This window comes from Sminthopsis crassicaudata, chromosome 1, assembly GCF_048593235.1.
Source record: "Sminthopsis crassicaudata isolate SCR6 chromosome 1, ASM4859323v1, whole genome shotgun sequence".
In the NCBI taxonomy this organism is placed as follows: domain Eukaryota; kingdom Metazoa; phylum Chordata; class Mammalia; order Dasyuromorphia; family Dasyuridae; genus Sminthopsis; species Sminthopsis crassicaudata.
In genome coordinates, this window is record NC_133617.1 from 695969167 (window position 1) to 695985364 (window position 16198).

A 16198-nucleotide genomic window follows, 5' to 3' on the forward strand; every position below is an offset into this window, starting at 1 on the left:
TATGTATGCATGTCCATTCAGTTATTTTGCTGTACAAAAAGAATTGGACTTTGAAATATTGTATAGTTAACCTGGGAAGGAAATCAAAAGTGCAGGTGGACAAAAATAGAGGGATTGGGAATTCTATGTAGTAGTTCATACTCATTTCACAGAGTTCTTTCGCTGGGTGTAGCTGGTTCAGTTCATTACTGCTCTATTAGAACTGATTTGGTTCATCTTATTGTTGAAGAGGGCCATGTCCATCAGAATTGATCATCATATGTATTGTTGTTGAAGTATATAATGATCTCCTGGTCCTGCTCATTTCACTCAGCATCAGTCCATGTAAGTCTCTCCAGGCCTTTCTGAAATCATCCTGTTGGTCATTTCTTACAGAACAATAATATTCCATAATATTCATATACCACAATGTATTCAGCCATTCTCCAATTGATGGGCATCCACTCAGTTTCCAGTTTCTGGCCATCACAAAGAGGGCTGCCACAAACATTCTTGCACATACAGGTCCCTTTCCCTTCTTTAAGATCTCTTTGGGATATAAGCCCAGTAGTAATACTGCTGGATCAAAGAGTATGCACAGTTTGATAACTTTTTGGGCATAGTTCCAAATCATTCTCCAAAATGGTTGGATGTAATCACAATTCCACCAACAATGTATCAGTGTCCCAGTTTTCCTGCATTCCCTCCAATATTCCGCATTATTTTCCCTGTCATTCTAGCCAATCTGAGAGGTGTGTCATGGTATCTCGGAGTTCTCTTAATTTGCATTAATAATGACTTGGAGCATCTTTTCATATGGCTAGAAATAGTTTCCATTTCTTTGTCTGAGAATTGTCTGTTCAATTTGACCATTTATCAATTGAAGAATGACTTGTTTTATAGAGTCTTATAGAGTCAATTCTCTATTTATTTTGGAAATGAGGCCTTTATCAGAACCTTTTGAGTGTAAAAAAGTTTTCCCAATTTATTGCTTCCCTTCTAATCTTGTCTGCATTAGTTTTGTTTGTATAAAAACTTTTCTATTTGAAACAATCAAAATTTTCTATTTTGTGATCAATAATGATCTCTAGTTCTTCTTTGATCATAAATTCCTTCCTCTTCCACAGGTCTGAGAGGTAAATTGAACTATGTTCTTCTAATTTATTTATAATCTCATTCTTTATGCCTAGAGTTCATGAACCCATTTTGACCTTATCTTGGTATACGGTGTTAAGTGTGGATCAATGCCTAATTTCTGCCATACTAATTTCCAATTTTCCCAGTAGTTTTTGTCAAACAGTGACTGATGAACTCTTGAATGAAGGATACTTTGTTCAATTTTTACATTTTTGCTTTTTTTTGTCTGATTTCTTTTGCAATAGACTAATATAGAAATGTTTTGCATGACCTCACACACTTAATGGAAATCAAATTGACTTCTCAAGAAGAAAGAGAAATCAGAACTCAAAATTCTGAAGAATGATTTAATTTTTTTACATGTAATTGAGAAATATTTAATAAAACAAAACCTTTTTAAAATAAAATATAATTTTACATTAAGTATAAAACAAGACATACAGAATTAATTTAAGGAATACAGCAATATATAAAGTTAAATATAAGGTCAGGAAAGAAGACACTAACATTTGAGGGGGATCAGGAAAAAAGGAGAAGATGGTATTTTAGCTATGTCTTGAAGGAAGAGAGGAATTCTAGGAGGCATAGTTGAGGAAAGCAGATTCTAAGCAAGGGCAATGGTCAGTGTAAAGCCACAGGGATAAGAAATGGATTTCCTTATGTGAGAAAAACAGAGGGTGGCAGTTTGGTTAGATCACAGTGGAATCAATTAAAGGGCAGTAAGTAACTGTATACAATGAGTCTGGAAATATAGAAGCTAAAACACTGAAGATTCTTTTTTACCCTAAATATATGAGTTCACTTTATGTGGAAAAATCACATTGGTGGTCATATAGATCAGAGCTTCTTAAATTTTTTCCACTTCTGACCCTTTTTCACCCAAGAAATTTTTACATGACCCCAGGTATATAGATATGTAACATAGTTATGCAAATCAAACATTTGCTGATAATAAACCATAATTTCATGACTCCCACATTTAATTATGAGACCCCATATTAGATTGTGACTCATGGTTTAAGAAGTTAGGGTACAGATGACAAAGGGACTCAAGGCAAGGAGACAAATTAGGAGGCTATAACAATAATCTAGATGAGAAGTGATGACCTAAGATGTTGGCTATAAGAGTATTGAGGAGATAAAAATGTCAAAATTTGGCAATTGATTGGTTACGTAGGGTGAAGAGGATAAGGCTGAGATTTTGAACACGGAATGGTGGTGCCTTTGACAGAAAAAATGAAATCTGGAAAAGAGTTGGGTTTAGAGGAACAGTTAATGATTTCCATTTTGAACATGCTATATTTTAGATGTCTCTGGGACATTGTTTGAAATGTCTATTAAACTGGATATGTGGGCAATAGATAGATATAGATAGAGCAATTATTTGCATAGAGTTAATTACCAAATCTGTGAAATCTGTGAAATATGACAGGTCACTAAGAGAAAATAAAGAAAGAATGAAGAAAATCTTCAAAAATATCCACAAATAAAGACTCTGTTATGGATATTGAAACAACAAAAGATATTGAAAAGAAACACTTAAGTAGGAGAACTAGAAAACCGTACTTTCATGAAAACCCATAAAGGAGAGTTTTCCCAGAGACAGGTAATGATGAACGGTATCAAATTATGCAGGAAGGTCAAGAAGGATAAGAACTGAGAAAAAGCATCCTATTTGCCAATTAAGACATTGTTAGTAAGATCTAAGGAGACTGAATGTAAATCAATGCATACTATATTCACTTTTTTTTTCCTGCTTTGTTAATCTCTCCCATGGTTTTCCCCTTTTGCTCTGGTTTTTCTCTCCCCACCTAATTCATAAAGTAATGTATATAAAAATAAACTTACAAAAAAAGATATTGTTAGTAACTTTAGAAAGAAGAGTTTCAGTTGGATGATGAGGTCAGAAAACCAAAAAGCAAAATGTTGAGGAGGAGAATTGGAAGCAATTTTTCCAGGAGTTAGCTAAGAGAAGTATAGAATGACATCTTGAGGGGATGGTAGAGTCTAGTGAAAGTTTTTTAAGGTTAGAGAAGATTTGAGCATGATAGATAGACTAGAAGAATGATGGTGGCTTTGAAAGAAAGAATGAAGTTTAGAAGAGAGGTGGGCTTAGAGGAAATTTTTTTTAGTTCCATTTTGGACATATTGTGATTGAGGTATCTCTGGAATTTCTAGTTTGAAATATCCCATAAACTTTACAGAAATCACTTGAGATAGGAAGGGATTGAAGATTAGGGAGATGGAGGATTAGAGAGGGAGATAAGCAAGGATGCATTCTGCTAGAGAAAATAGGAGTGAAATCAAGGTACTTGCAGGGATTTGGGAGAGAAAAAGGCACTGGATTGTCAGACACTGGGAGGTGGAGGGGAAGTAAAGATCTGTTTTGAGATGAAATAAAGGAGAAATAGAAAGCTCCAAATGACCTTATTTCTCTCAGTAAAGTGAGATGCTCATCTGAGAAAGAGGAAGGAGCATGAGAAGCTTGATGGAATTGCTTCTGTAAGGAGTGAGCTAAGAGACTCAATTGGGGAGTAATAATAAATTTGTCTTGCTGCAGTGAGGTCTCTATTGAATTTGGCTAACAAACTCAGGACAAACCCAAACAGCAAGGCTGTGTTTTTTCTCCCACTTTTGTTCAGTAGCTAAAGAGTAGAAATGGAGGGGTCATAGGAGGAGAATAATTCAAGGCTGTGGTGTCCCAAGGGAACAACCAGGAGAGAACATAGTAGTAATAAGATTTGAAAGTACAGTACAAAGTTGAATTGGTAATTAGGTGAAAAATCAAGGAGAAAAGAGCAATCAGATCAGGAATAATTGACTTAAGAAAGTGCTGAGAGGTAGGAGGACTGAAGGTCAAGATAAGGGCAATGAGTTTAGGAGGAGTGAGGCAAAAGGAGATGGAATGATGGAAGTTTATGACTAGGAAGAGAATTATTAAAGTGCCTACTAGGGAAAACTTAAAATTTATCTTTTTATATTCTTTGTAATGCCCTCTTTTCCTCCAAGCACATATGTAATCCCCTTCCCCAAATTATCTGGAGGCTTCAAGGTTTCCTTTGGGGCTGCTCCAAACTATAGGGTTCCAAACTGTACATTTCAGAAACTTACCTATAAACATGTATTTTTTTAAAATTAATTTTATAATTATAATTTTTTGACAGTACATATGCATGGGTAATTTTTTTTACAAGATTATCCCTTGTATTCACTTTTCCAAATTTTCCCCTCCCTCCCTCTACTTCCTCCCCTACATGACAAGCTATCCCATACATATTAAATGTGTTACAGTATATCCTTAATACAATATTTGTGTGTAAAACAAAATTTCTTGTTGCCCGGTAAGAACTGGATTCTGAAGGTGTAAATAACCTGTGTAGAAATACTAATGCAAACATTTTACGTTCAATTCCCAGTGTTCTTTCTCTGGGTGTAGCTGTTTCTGTCCATCATTGATCAACTGTAACTGAATTGGATCTTCTTTATGTTGAAGATATCCACTTCAATCAGAATATGTATGAAGATACAGTATCGTTGTTGAGGTGTATAAGTGATCTCCTGGTTCTGCTCCTTTCACTCAGCATCAATTCATGTAAGTCTCTCCGAGACTCTCTGTATTCATCCTGCTGGTACATGTATTATTTTTTGACCAATTATTGGATGCCACAGAAAAGATGTTACTCCACTTTACAGATAATATAAAAGTAGAGGGTACAATTATTACATTAAGCAACAGAGTCAAGATCCAAAAAGATGGAATTTTAATAGCGATAAGTATAGTCCAAAAATCAACCTTAAAATTAACACTAGTAGTCATCATGGCTGAAAAACTTGGGGAAAAAATCTTTTTCCAGTGAAAAAGTTCAGCTCATTATATGATGTGTTATAGCTTTTTAAAAAAAGAGCTAATTCTATCCTAGGCTACAAAAAGAAAGTATGTAAGATTTTAAAAATTCTGTGATTCCTGTCAGATTGGCTAAAATGACAGGAACAAATAATGATGAATGTTGGAGGGGATGTGAGAAAACTGGGACACTGATACATTGTTGGTGGAGTTGTGAAAGAATCCAGCCATTCTGGAGAGCAATTTGGAACTATGCCCAAAAAGTTGTCAAACTGTGCATACCCTTTGACCCAGCATTGCTGTTATTGGGATTATATCCCAAAGAAATACTAAAGAGTGGAAAGGGACCTGTATGTGCCAAAATGTTTGTGGCAGCTCTTTTTGTTGTAGCTAGAAACTGGAAGTTGAATGGATGTCCATCAATTGGAGAATGGTTGGGTAAATTGTGGTATATGAAGGTTATGGAATATTATTGCTCTGTAAGAAATGACCAGCAGGAGGAATACAGAGAGGCTTGGAGAGACTTAAATCAACTGATGCTGAGTGAAATGAGCAGAACCAGAAGATCACTGTACACTTCAACAACAATACTGTATGAGGATGTATTCTGATGGAAGTGGAAATCTTCAACATAAAGAAGATCCAACTCACTTCCAGTTGATCAATGATGGACAGAAACAACTACACCCAGAGAAGGAACACTGGGAAGTGAATGTAAATTGTTAGCACTACTGTCTATCTACCCAGGTTACTTATACCTTCGGAAGCTAATAATTAACATGCAACAAGAAAATGATATTCACACACATATATTGTATCTAGGTTATATTGTAACACATGTAAAATGTATGGGATTGCCTGTCATGGGGGGAGGGAATGGAGGGAGGGAGGGGATAATTTGGGAAAATGAATAAAAAAAAAAATTCTGTGATTTAGGACTGCCTAAGACACAGAGATAAAGTGAATTGTCTACAGTCATACATCTAGTAAGAGTCTGTTGCAGGGCTTGAATGTGGAGCTTCTGGACACTGAGCACAGAATTCTACCACATACCATGTTGTATCTAGGAGGCAGAACATCCAGAAAAATGGCAGTGATAAGAGAGTCCTGTTGACCTGGTCAGGCAATAGCTGAAATACCAGGTTCACCGCTGGATTACAAGGAGGACTAAAGCCTATCCAGGATGATGTTCTGGAGAACATAGTATGTGAGGACTGGTTGAAGGAACCAGATTTAAGGAGAACAAAATAGAAGACTTTCTAGCATCTGAAGAGCTTGCATATGGGAGAAGGACTACTTTTCCAGCTTGGCCCCAGAAGCAAGAATAGGAATAATGAGCAGAAGCTGAAGAGTGTCAAATTTAGAAGGGATGGGAAAAACATTAACAGAATTAAACTTGTCCAAGAAATAAATAGGCTGCTTCAGGGAGGCACTTGCTTATTGGCAGTCTTTAAACAGAAACAATTGTTATAGAATGTTATAGAAACATTGGACTAGAATTTTCAACTCTGAGATATACCAATCCTATGCTCCCATTCCTTTAGATTCACACTTAACTAATTTAACTTATATTAATTCATGCTAAATTGTTCATGGATTAATTTTTTAACCCTGAAAGATGATACATTTATTTTGTGACTTACCCAAAGGATTAACAAATGAGACTTTTTAGCACCTTTGGTAGTAGTGGTAAGGAAAAATTTGGGGAGAACTCAAAACAAGTCATATTATTATCTAGACAATTTTCCTCCTTATCTAAAGACCTAAAAGGACTGTAGAAATGTGTGCACTAAAGTTCTGATGCAAGAACCTTAAGGAATTTATCATTGCTATTTAAGAAATTCCCCAAAGGAATTTTTTCCCCCAAAGTAATTCAATTTGCAGATTTAATGCATTAGCCAGCTTCCAAAAGGAATAATTTTTTTAAGTTAAAGAAAACCATCAATTAGTTATTGCTTTGTGGAAACAAGTTCCAGCCTATATCTATTATGTATGGGGGTACTATCAGACAGACCAAAGAAAGCAGGGGAACCTGGAATGTGCATGAGCAGTTTGGAATGTCTGTGAAGTGTCAGTTAAACTGGTTTTTCCTGTTTGCTGCTCTCCAAGGGATGTGTGGATAAGTGAGAAAGAAAATAGTAGAGATGACTACTGGGAGAGCAAGGACGAAAGTGTAAAAACAGAGAATTTTAAGCATCCTGGCAATTTCCACATCATTCTCAGCCTTTGAATCCTAAATGAGCATATAGTGTTAACATAAGTGGCCAAAGTAACAGATTGTATCCCAAACCCAGGACCTATAACAGTTCTGCAAATTCACACTATTGGTTAGTGGAAAAATATTTGTTAAAGACACTGGGTTCCAGGGCTAGCCCTACCCCAAATTGTATAGTAAATAAAGATAATGTAAGTCAGATAAGATATGATCTCTTGCTATATGAACCACTCCAGGAGCTTCCAAAGCAATTAAACAGGTTGAAGCATTCCAAAGAGAGACAACTAGGATGGCAATAAGCATATGGGGATTGACAGAAGGAATTGGGGTTCTTTAGCCTGAAGGAGAGACAGTGCAATCCTTATTACTACCTTCGAATATTTGAAGGCCTTTTCTTTAGAAGAGGGATTAGACTTGCCCTTCTAGCATGCAAGGTAAAGAACTGGGAGCAAGAAGTAAAATTGTAGATGTAGATTTAAACTTGATATAATAATAAAAGTAGTTGGCATTTAAGGTTTTCTAAGCACTTTATAAATATTTTATGTTAACCTGATAACAACCATTGGAGGTACGTGCCTTTTTATCCTTATTTTACAAATGAGGAAACTGAGGCAGATAGAAATGGAGTGACTTGCCCACATTACACAGCTAGCAATTATCTAAAGCTAGATTTGAACTGAGGTCTTCCTGACTACAAATCCAGCACACTATTCACTGGGCCACCTAGCTGTTCTATACAGGAAACCCTTCTTTAAAAGTTGAGAAGTATAATGGTCCAATTCCCTAAAGTTGCTGGATTCCCCATTACTGATTATTGTTAAGTTGTAACAATGAACCTTACTTAGGAGTATTGTAGAGAAAAGATACCCATTTGGGTAGCCTTTAGACTATATAACCTTGGAATTCTTGTTCAACGTGGAGAGCTTGTGAATCTTATAGTAGATAGAATATTCTCTTGAGCTGTAGACAGTTACTTCTAAAAATTTCTACAAGGCTTCCTCTTAGTAATTAGGTTGACTCTATTATCCCAGTACTCTGACACCCCCCACAATTCCCATCTGTTCAGCTAGTTAGGCAACTCTGGGGTATTTGAGTTTAAGAATGAAGAGTCAATCAATTAGAAAATATTACAAGCCTGATATACACCCTGGGGAGAACAAAGGCAAAATTTAAACAGTACTTGCATTCAAAAAATCCATATTTTATTTGGGGAGACTATAAATACGTAGCTACTGTAGGTATTTACAAAATGAGATGATTTTGTTAGGGAGAGTTTTCCTTTTTTTTTTTTTTTTTTGGAATATTTTTTCTCATAATATTAAATGGTGTGAAATTATTGTAAAACCCACCTCAGCTATATAGGTTATTATTTTTTTTAAAAAAGTTATATTTTGACTTTGACTAATTATACAGTTTAGTAGACCATATGATTATATGAACTTAGAAAACTTATACTAGACTTTGTTTTTTTCTGTTTGTTTTCCTTTTTTTATTTAGAATTTTTTTTCACAGTATATATGCATGAGTAATTTTTTAAAATAATATTATCCCTTGTATTCATTTTTCCAAATTATCCCCCCCTCCCTCCATTTCCTCCCCCCGATGACAGGCAATCCTATACAGTTTACATGTGTTACAATAAAACCTAGATACAATATATGTGTGTAAATACCATTTTCTTGTTGCACATTAAGTATTAGCTTCCGAAGGTATAAGTAACCTGGGTAGATAGACAGTAGTGCTAACAATTTACATTCACTTCCCAGTGTTCCTTCTCAGGGTGTGGCTGTTTCTGTCCATCATTGATCAACTGGAAGTGAGTTGGATCTCCTTTATGTTGAAGATTTCCACTTCCATCAGAATACATCCTCATACAGTATTGTTGTTGAAGTGTACAGTGATCTTCTGGTTCTGCTCATTTCACTCAGCATCAGTTGATGTAAGTCTCTCCAAGCCTCTCTGTATTCATCCTGCTGGTCATTTCTTACAGAGCAATAATATTCCATAACCTTCATATACCATAATTTACCCAACCATTCTCCAATTGATGGACATCCATTCAACTTCCAGTTTCTAGCTACAACAAAAAGAGCTGCCACAAACATTTTGGCACATACAGGTCCCTTTCCACTCTTTAGTATTTCTTTGGGATATAAGCCCAGTAGTAGTCAAAGGGTATGCACAGTTTGATAACGTTTTGGGCATAATTCTAGATTGCTCTCCAGAATGGTGGGATTCTTTCACAACTCCACCAACAATGCATCAGTGTCCCAGTTTTCCCACAGCCCCTCCAACATTCATCATTATTTGTTCCTGTCATCTTAGCCAATCTGACAGGTGTGCAGTGGTATCTCAGAGTTGTCTTAATTTGCATTTCTCTAATCAGTAGTGATTTGGAACACAGGGAGAGTTTTCCTGTAGAAAGTAGGACATGCACTGACAGTGGACTGAGAGTACGGCTTCCCTAGGAGACTGGTAAAGAGAAAGGGAATTTTGGGTAGGGGGAGTTGGAGTGTCTACTGTGAGAAAATAGATCAGCATAGCTCGACTGTATAGTACTAGTAATGGAATAAATTGTAACAAGACTAGAACTACTTTGGGGAAGGATTTTACACATCAAGAGCATATTATAGTTGATCTGTAGGTGACAAGTAGACAATGGTCATACTGTGGCACCAGGTGAGCACCACTGGGCTAGTACTGATAAGATAGCTGGCTAGATGAAGAAAAGAGAATTCAAGAATATCACATCAATGGGGCATTTCTTAAGATATGATCACTTATGTGAAGTTATTTGATCTTTGTTATGTCTAATACCTGTCAATTCTTTTCTAGAAGAAAAAATTATTACCACTGGTAACTCACTTGTGTGGTATCTTTGACATCTTTCATAACTTACTCATCTTCCTCACCAAATCCCACTAGGTGTTATTTACTGATTTAATTTGGATAATCTCATTTTCATAAACTTTTACTTCCTCTTTAACCTCTGTAAGAGTTGTTGATACACCAATTAAAGCCAAGTTCATGGCAATCTTTCTGTATGAACTTATGTACATTTTAATAGATAACCAAATGTTCCATGTGAATGGTTTGTCACTGACTTTGTGCACTTATTGACACCAATTCCACCAATGGCTTCATCTGCCTCTCTAAGGGAAATCTGTAAACATCCTCTCATTAGCTGTAACTTCTTTCTTCTGATTTTGTAACAGGAATGTCACAAATGAAACAATTCAGCTCCTGCAGTATTCAATCTATTCAGTGGACAAGGATGTCACATTGAGCAGCAGCCATACCAGTTTATTTTAAAAAAGGTCTAAAGTCTAAGTGGTTTTTATCATAGTCCCTTTTCTGCCATTTCCCTACCACTGGCTGCATGAGATGAAGTGCCATTTGGTATTTCCCTCTGTTGTATATGTACAAAGAATTCATCACCAAGTGTCTAACTAGTGAGGCTTTCTGTACATAGCAAGGCCGGTCCTCAGAAATCAGACTTGTTCTGTTACTGGGACCATACCTGAAGCCTTTCTAGCATGGTTGAACCTGTTAGAGCTTGAGCTCCACTGACATATCCTTTGAGAACCAAGGGTCACCTCCATGCCAGGATGAAGTTTCAGACTAGGACTCTGTGGAGGAAAGAAGGCATATGTGTCTAAATACCGTTGTACTTAAAATTTTTTTATGTAACAAGAATGAACAACAGCATGATTGTTACCCCTGAGATATTAAAAGAACTAGAGGAAATCCTCCAGCCTATTTAATGGATCCTTTATGGAGGATTTATGGGTAGACATAGACAAGATCCATATAGAATGGTAAAATGTGAAGGAGTTGTGATTTGCATTGAAGTATTACATCAATAAAGCCAATTCATGAAAGTATTATAAATATTAATTCTGTGAGAAACCAATTTTTAAATACTTATAAACTTTGTACTAAGGTCATCTGGAGTGAAGCATCTATAAGTAATAATAGTTAACATTTATATAGTACTATGTGTTCAAACACTGTGCTAAGTACCTTATCTCACTTGATCCTCACAACAACCTTTTGAGATAGGTACTATTATTATCCATTTTACACAAGAGGAAACTGAGGATGACTTGCTGGGATCACACATCTAGTAATGTATAAGGCCACATTGAATTCGGATCTTTTTGATTTCAGGATACTATTCACTGACACTTGTCATTACCGTAAGCATTGCCATGTTTGTCTGTATTTCACTCCAACTAAAAAAGAACCAAGTTAAACCATTTTCATTAGGGGATTTAACCATGGGAGAAAGTCCATGTAATTGTGTGACAATAGAAAAGGGTCTTTAAACTTGACAAGGTTGGAAACCACTGATCTCTATGGTACTTTTCAATCACAGATGTTATAGAAGGGCAGACCTCAAAGGCAAAAGGGATGTATGCAATCCATCTTATTTTCAACAAGGCTTTGATTCTATCTCATACATAGCATGTTTTCATCAACAAGCTGAAAAGTCGGACCTTGAAGGTACTTTGTCAGATAGTGTTGCTGGGCTTGCCCTCATTGCATACATTTTCACTGTTTAAGTAAAAAACAAGTGTGATTCCTTCTTTCCACCTTAAGAAAAATATGCTTTTTTTTTTTTTTTTAAATAGAATTCTGTTATCTCTTTAGTTTTCAAAATGAAGTCATCTCCTGGTTTTGTTCCTACCTCTCTGAGTGCTTCTTCTTGAACTTTGGTACTTTCATAACACGAAAACTTTTCCAGGATACTTTAACTATCCCACATTTTTTACAATGTTTGTAGGACAGTTCAGCTAGATGCTAATTGTTGCAATTAATGCTGATCTTAAGTTGTTTGTTTCTTACTATACCTAGAACTTCACTGAATCATATGGCAACAATCAAAGGGATTAAGTACACTAAGTAGATGGAAGATTTTATACTACATATAGATTGTATTTCTGTAAATAATCCTCAGGAAATCTTAGATAAAAAGTTTGTTAAATCAATAAAAATGAAACTAAAGCCACCAAAATCTTAATTTTAGCTTAAATAATTTAAAGGTAGATCTTATTACAGAAGTGTTTTTTTTTTACTATTTTACTAGCTTTGTGAACTATAAACAAATCATTTCCCTTCTCGGAGCTTTATCATTTTTCATTTATAAAAGGATGCTAATATTTGTTCTTTCTCAAGGGTTATATGTGGCCAAATGTGATAATACAAGGAATATTACTTTGCTATAAAAAATGTTATATATGATGAATACAGAGAAGTAAAAAAAGATTTACTGGTCTAATGTAGAGTGAATTATGTCATCAAGAAAACAATATATACAGTGACTACAACAATGTGAATGGAAAGTCAATCTCCCCTCCCCCCCCCCAATCAAAAGATCAAGCAGAAACCAAAGAACAATGTATGCACTTGATCTCCCACCGTTTGCAGGCCTTGCCTGGTGTGGGCCCAGGTGGTGGGCTGCCCAACTCCATGTAGCTATTACTTCGTTCTCGAAGGACCGTGACGCCAGATCGTGCAAGTGATTTGGATTGGAGAGAGGGAGCTGTGCGGGTCACCTGCCTCACTCCTCGGGAGTCTTCGGGGCCAGAGGCCAGATGCAGACCAGGACGCCTGGAGATGGCCCCGGAGGCAGTGGAGGATCTACTGTGACTGAGGCAAGGCCCAATCAATGATTCAGAATGGGTAAGAAGAGAGGCAAATTATCAGTCTTGGGGTATGCCGCCAAAACAGAAACAACTGCTAAGCATTTACTCGGAGCCAGTCAGGGCCCAAAGGGGCCGGCCTGGGGCCTCGGGTAGCAATCCCACTCTCCAAAGGCAAACTGAGGTTCTGGGCGTGGGTTCCCAGTCCCATGCCTCGGCCGCGCACAGATCGCGCCGGGAGGGTAAGGAGCCACACGTCCAGTCGGCCGGCCGCCCACCCAGTGACAAACCCCCTAAGCCCGATCACTGGAGGCCAGGGTCTCGGCCTCGGAGGCGCCAGAGTCGGGTGCACAGTTCGAAGGGCTGGAGGGACCCTAAGAAAACCGCCCAGAGAGGGACGGAGAAGGAGTGGGTAGGGGCGGGGCCTAGCTGAGTCCTGGCTCGGGGGCCCTGCGACTCGGCGGGAGGAGGCGGGGCCTCCACGCGGAGTGCTGGTAGCAAATTGGCCGGAGTGCCATGGGCAGGGACCCTTGCCACCTCCCTACCATTTCTATTATACATAGAATGTGTACTCGGGAATGTATTTGATTATTCATGAGATTTCGCGGGCTCCTTTGGGTCACGTGATTTTTCGCGCGAAAACTTTTCCAACAGAAAGGCTACTGGAGCAATGGAGGGGGAGGCGGAGCGAGGTGACTGAAGTGGGCCTCTTGAGACGGACACGGAGGACTTGGAGGGACCCAGCGGCGGCTTCGATGAAAGGGACGATAGAGAAAAAAGGGGAGGAGGAGGAATTTAGGGTGAACGTTCACGCGTGCGCTGTGAGCAGACGCGAGATCCCTGTGGCCCTGGAGGTGGTAGTGAATGAAGGCAGTACCTTCTTTCCTTAAGCATTTATTTAACACCTACTGTTTAGGGGCCCGCTGTCTGAGCCGGGATGAGGCCCTCTCTGGAAAGAACTGTAGGAGGTTGTGACCCGGAGGAAGTAACTGTGTGGGAGCGGGGACGGGTTTAAGGGGCCGAAGGAAACTGCCCCAGAAGCCGGTTCTTACTCTCCCAGCTCCGGTTTTCCTCCGTCCGCTCGCTCTGCCGTGGGTCAGAGTGAGCTTAGCCTGTGGGCTGCAGTGTCAGGCTTCCAGCACTTCCAGGTTAACTAGTTCAGCACCTTCGTTTTTGAGATGAGGGAGGAGCCCTAGGGCCAGAAAGGTGGTGACTCCTCCTGCAGGTAAATAAACAATAAACAGAAACAAGATTCCAAGGCAAGGCCTGTTTTCTGAATTCTGAATCCAGCTGCATCCCACTTGTGCCAGGGATCTGACTTAAACAAAACTAAACAAAAACTGGGTCCTTTATGACCAGACAAGACTCACAGGAGGTAAAATGGTTAATTTTGGTTGTATGAAATGAAAGTTTGCACAAAAACTGCAGCCAAAATTAGAAGGAAAACAGGAAGCTGGGAAAAAAAAATTTTTCCCCTGAGGCCGGGGTTAAGTGACTTGCCCAGGGTCACACAGCCAGGAAGTGTTAAGTGTCTGAGACTAGATTTGAACTCGGATCCTCCTGAATTCAGGGCTGGTGCTCTATCCACTGCGCCACCTAGCTGCCCCAGCTGGAAAAAATTTACAGCAAGTTTTCTTATAAAGGGTCTTCTCAAATATATAGAGAACTGAGCCAAGTTATAAAAATGAGCCACTTCCCAGTTGATAAATGATCAAAGGTATAAACAGTTTTCAGAAAAAGAAATCAAAGAGAGCTTGAAATCACTACCGATCAATAGCTCCTATACTTAGATGACTAACACAACAGAAAAGACACGTGATAAATGATGGAGAGGATGTGGAAAAATTGGGACACTAATGCATTGTTGGAGTTGTGAACTACTCCAACCATTCTAGAGAATGATTTGGAACTAAGCCCAAAGGACTATAAAATTGTGTATACCCTTTGACCTAACAATCCCACTACTAGACATGTATCTTAGAACAAAGAAAAGGGAGAAAAAATCTATTTATATAAAAATATAAGAGTTCTATATTCAGATGAAGAAATTGAAACTTTCTAGTCACATGAAAAGGTGCTCCAAATTACTATTGATCAGAAAAATGCAAATTAAGACAATTCTGAGATACATTGTTGGTAGAACTGTGAATGGATTCAGCCATTCTGGAGAGCAATTTGGAACTATGCTCAAAAAGTTACCAAATTGTGCATACCCTTTGACCCAGAAGTGTTTCTACTGGGCTTATATCCCAAAGTTACAGAGGATGCTCTGTGAAGAATGTGAATATCCTCACTGATTAGGTATACTCATTGTTTGGCACTTTTCATGCTTTCTTAAAAGCATACTTTCCTCACTGATTGATAGACTGAGTCCTAACTTTGGGACTGTCAGGTATTTATAGATTTGAATGTCAACTTGGGAAGGGAGAGTAGGAATAAGTATTTACCATTTAGTGTCTATTGTGCGCAGGCTCTATGTGCAGGTCCTTTTTACAAATACTATCTAAGCAGGCAGCTCTGCCAGAAATTCAGAAATTGAGGAGAGATCCAGAGAGACATACAATAAGCTAGAGAACTGAGTACACTTGGCCCTCTGGGATACAAGTCTGTATAAAAGGCAGGGTCCCCAAGGGTCTGACAGTCCTATCAACCCAGAGATACAACCATAAAGTCTCTTAGCCTGATCGATGAGAATCATCTTGTGACAAGACCAGAGTGCCAATAGTTCCTAGACCCCCCAGTTCTTGAATGCAGTCATAGTGAGGAAGAATAGATCTTGGCTCCTGAGGGGAGCCACATGGCCCAAGTGGTAACATCCTCCAGAACAGCCTTGGCGGGGCCCAGTTCCTGGAGACTGCCATCTCAGAAGAGAAGGGAGGGCACCTTGAGGGGACTTCCAGGAGAGGGAAGGAGTTCACACCTCTGGGAATGAAGCAGGTACCAGAGCCATAAGCTAAGGAGCACAAACCTGGGACTGCTTTATTATAGAACTTTTCAGGTCTGAGAGAGAACCTCAAGAAGCAAGTTCCTTCAAGTCAGGTCAATAAGCAGTTATTATATGGGGAAAAGAGGAGGAGCATTTGTATAATCCTGACTATATGCCAAAGGCTTTTTACAAATGGTACCTTACTTAATCCTCACAACAACCCTGTGAGGTCATGCTATTGTTATTCCCATTTTACAGTTGAGAGGCCATAGGTCACAAAGCTTATAAATGTCTGAGGCAATTTCTGAACTCTGGCTGGTCTTCTTGAGAATAGGCCAAGCATTCAAATCACTGCACCCCCCACCCCCACCCCCACCCCCGCACCAATATAGGGACCTGCTGTATGTCAGCTACTTACTGTACAGAGAAAATCAAATACAGTACCTGCTCCC

The 16198-nt window shown here is 38.5% G+C and overlaps 1 protein-coding gene across 7 annotated transcripts in view; it reads right to left on the bottom strand.

Annotated features, from left to right (window-relative positions):
- The window catches only part of CNBP (CCHC-type zinc finger nucleic acid binding protein), an 82619-nt gene that overhangs the window by 25822 nt on the left and 40599 nt on the right, over window positions 1-16198 (bottom strand). The window contains exon 2 of one of the 7 annotated variants that reach the window (XM_074283735.1): window positions 13873-14039. The exons of the other annotated variants lie outside the window; for them this stretch is intronic. The gene's annotated coding sequence lies outside the window, so the exon portion shown is untranslated. The remainder of the gene's footprint in view (window positions 1-13872; window positions 14040-16198) is intronic. 7 annotated transcript variants of the gene reach the window in all.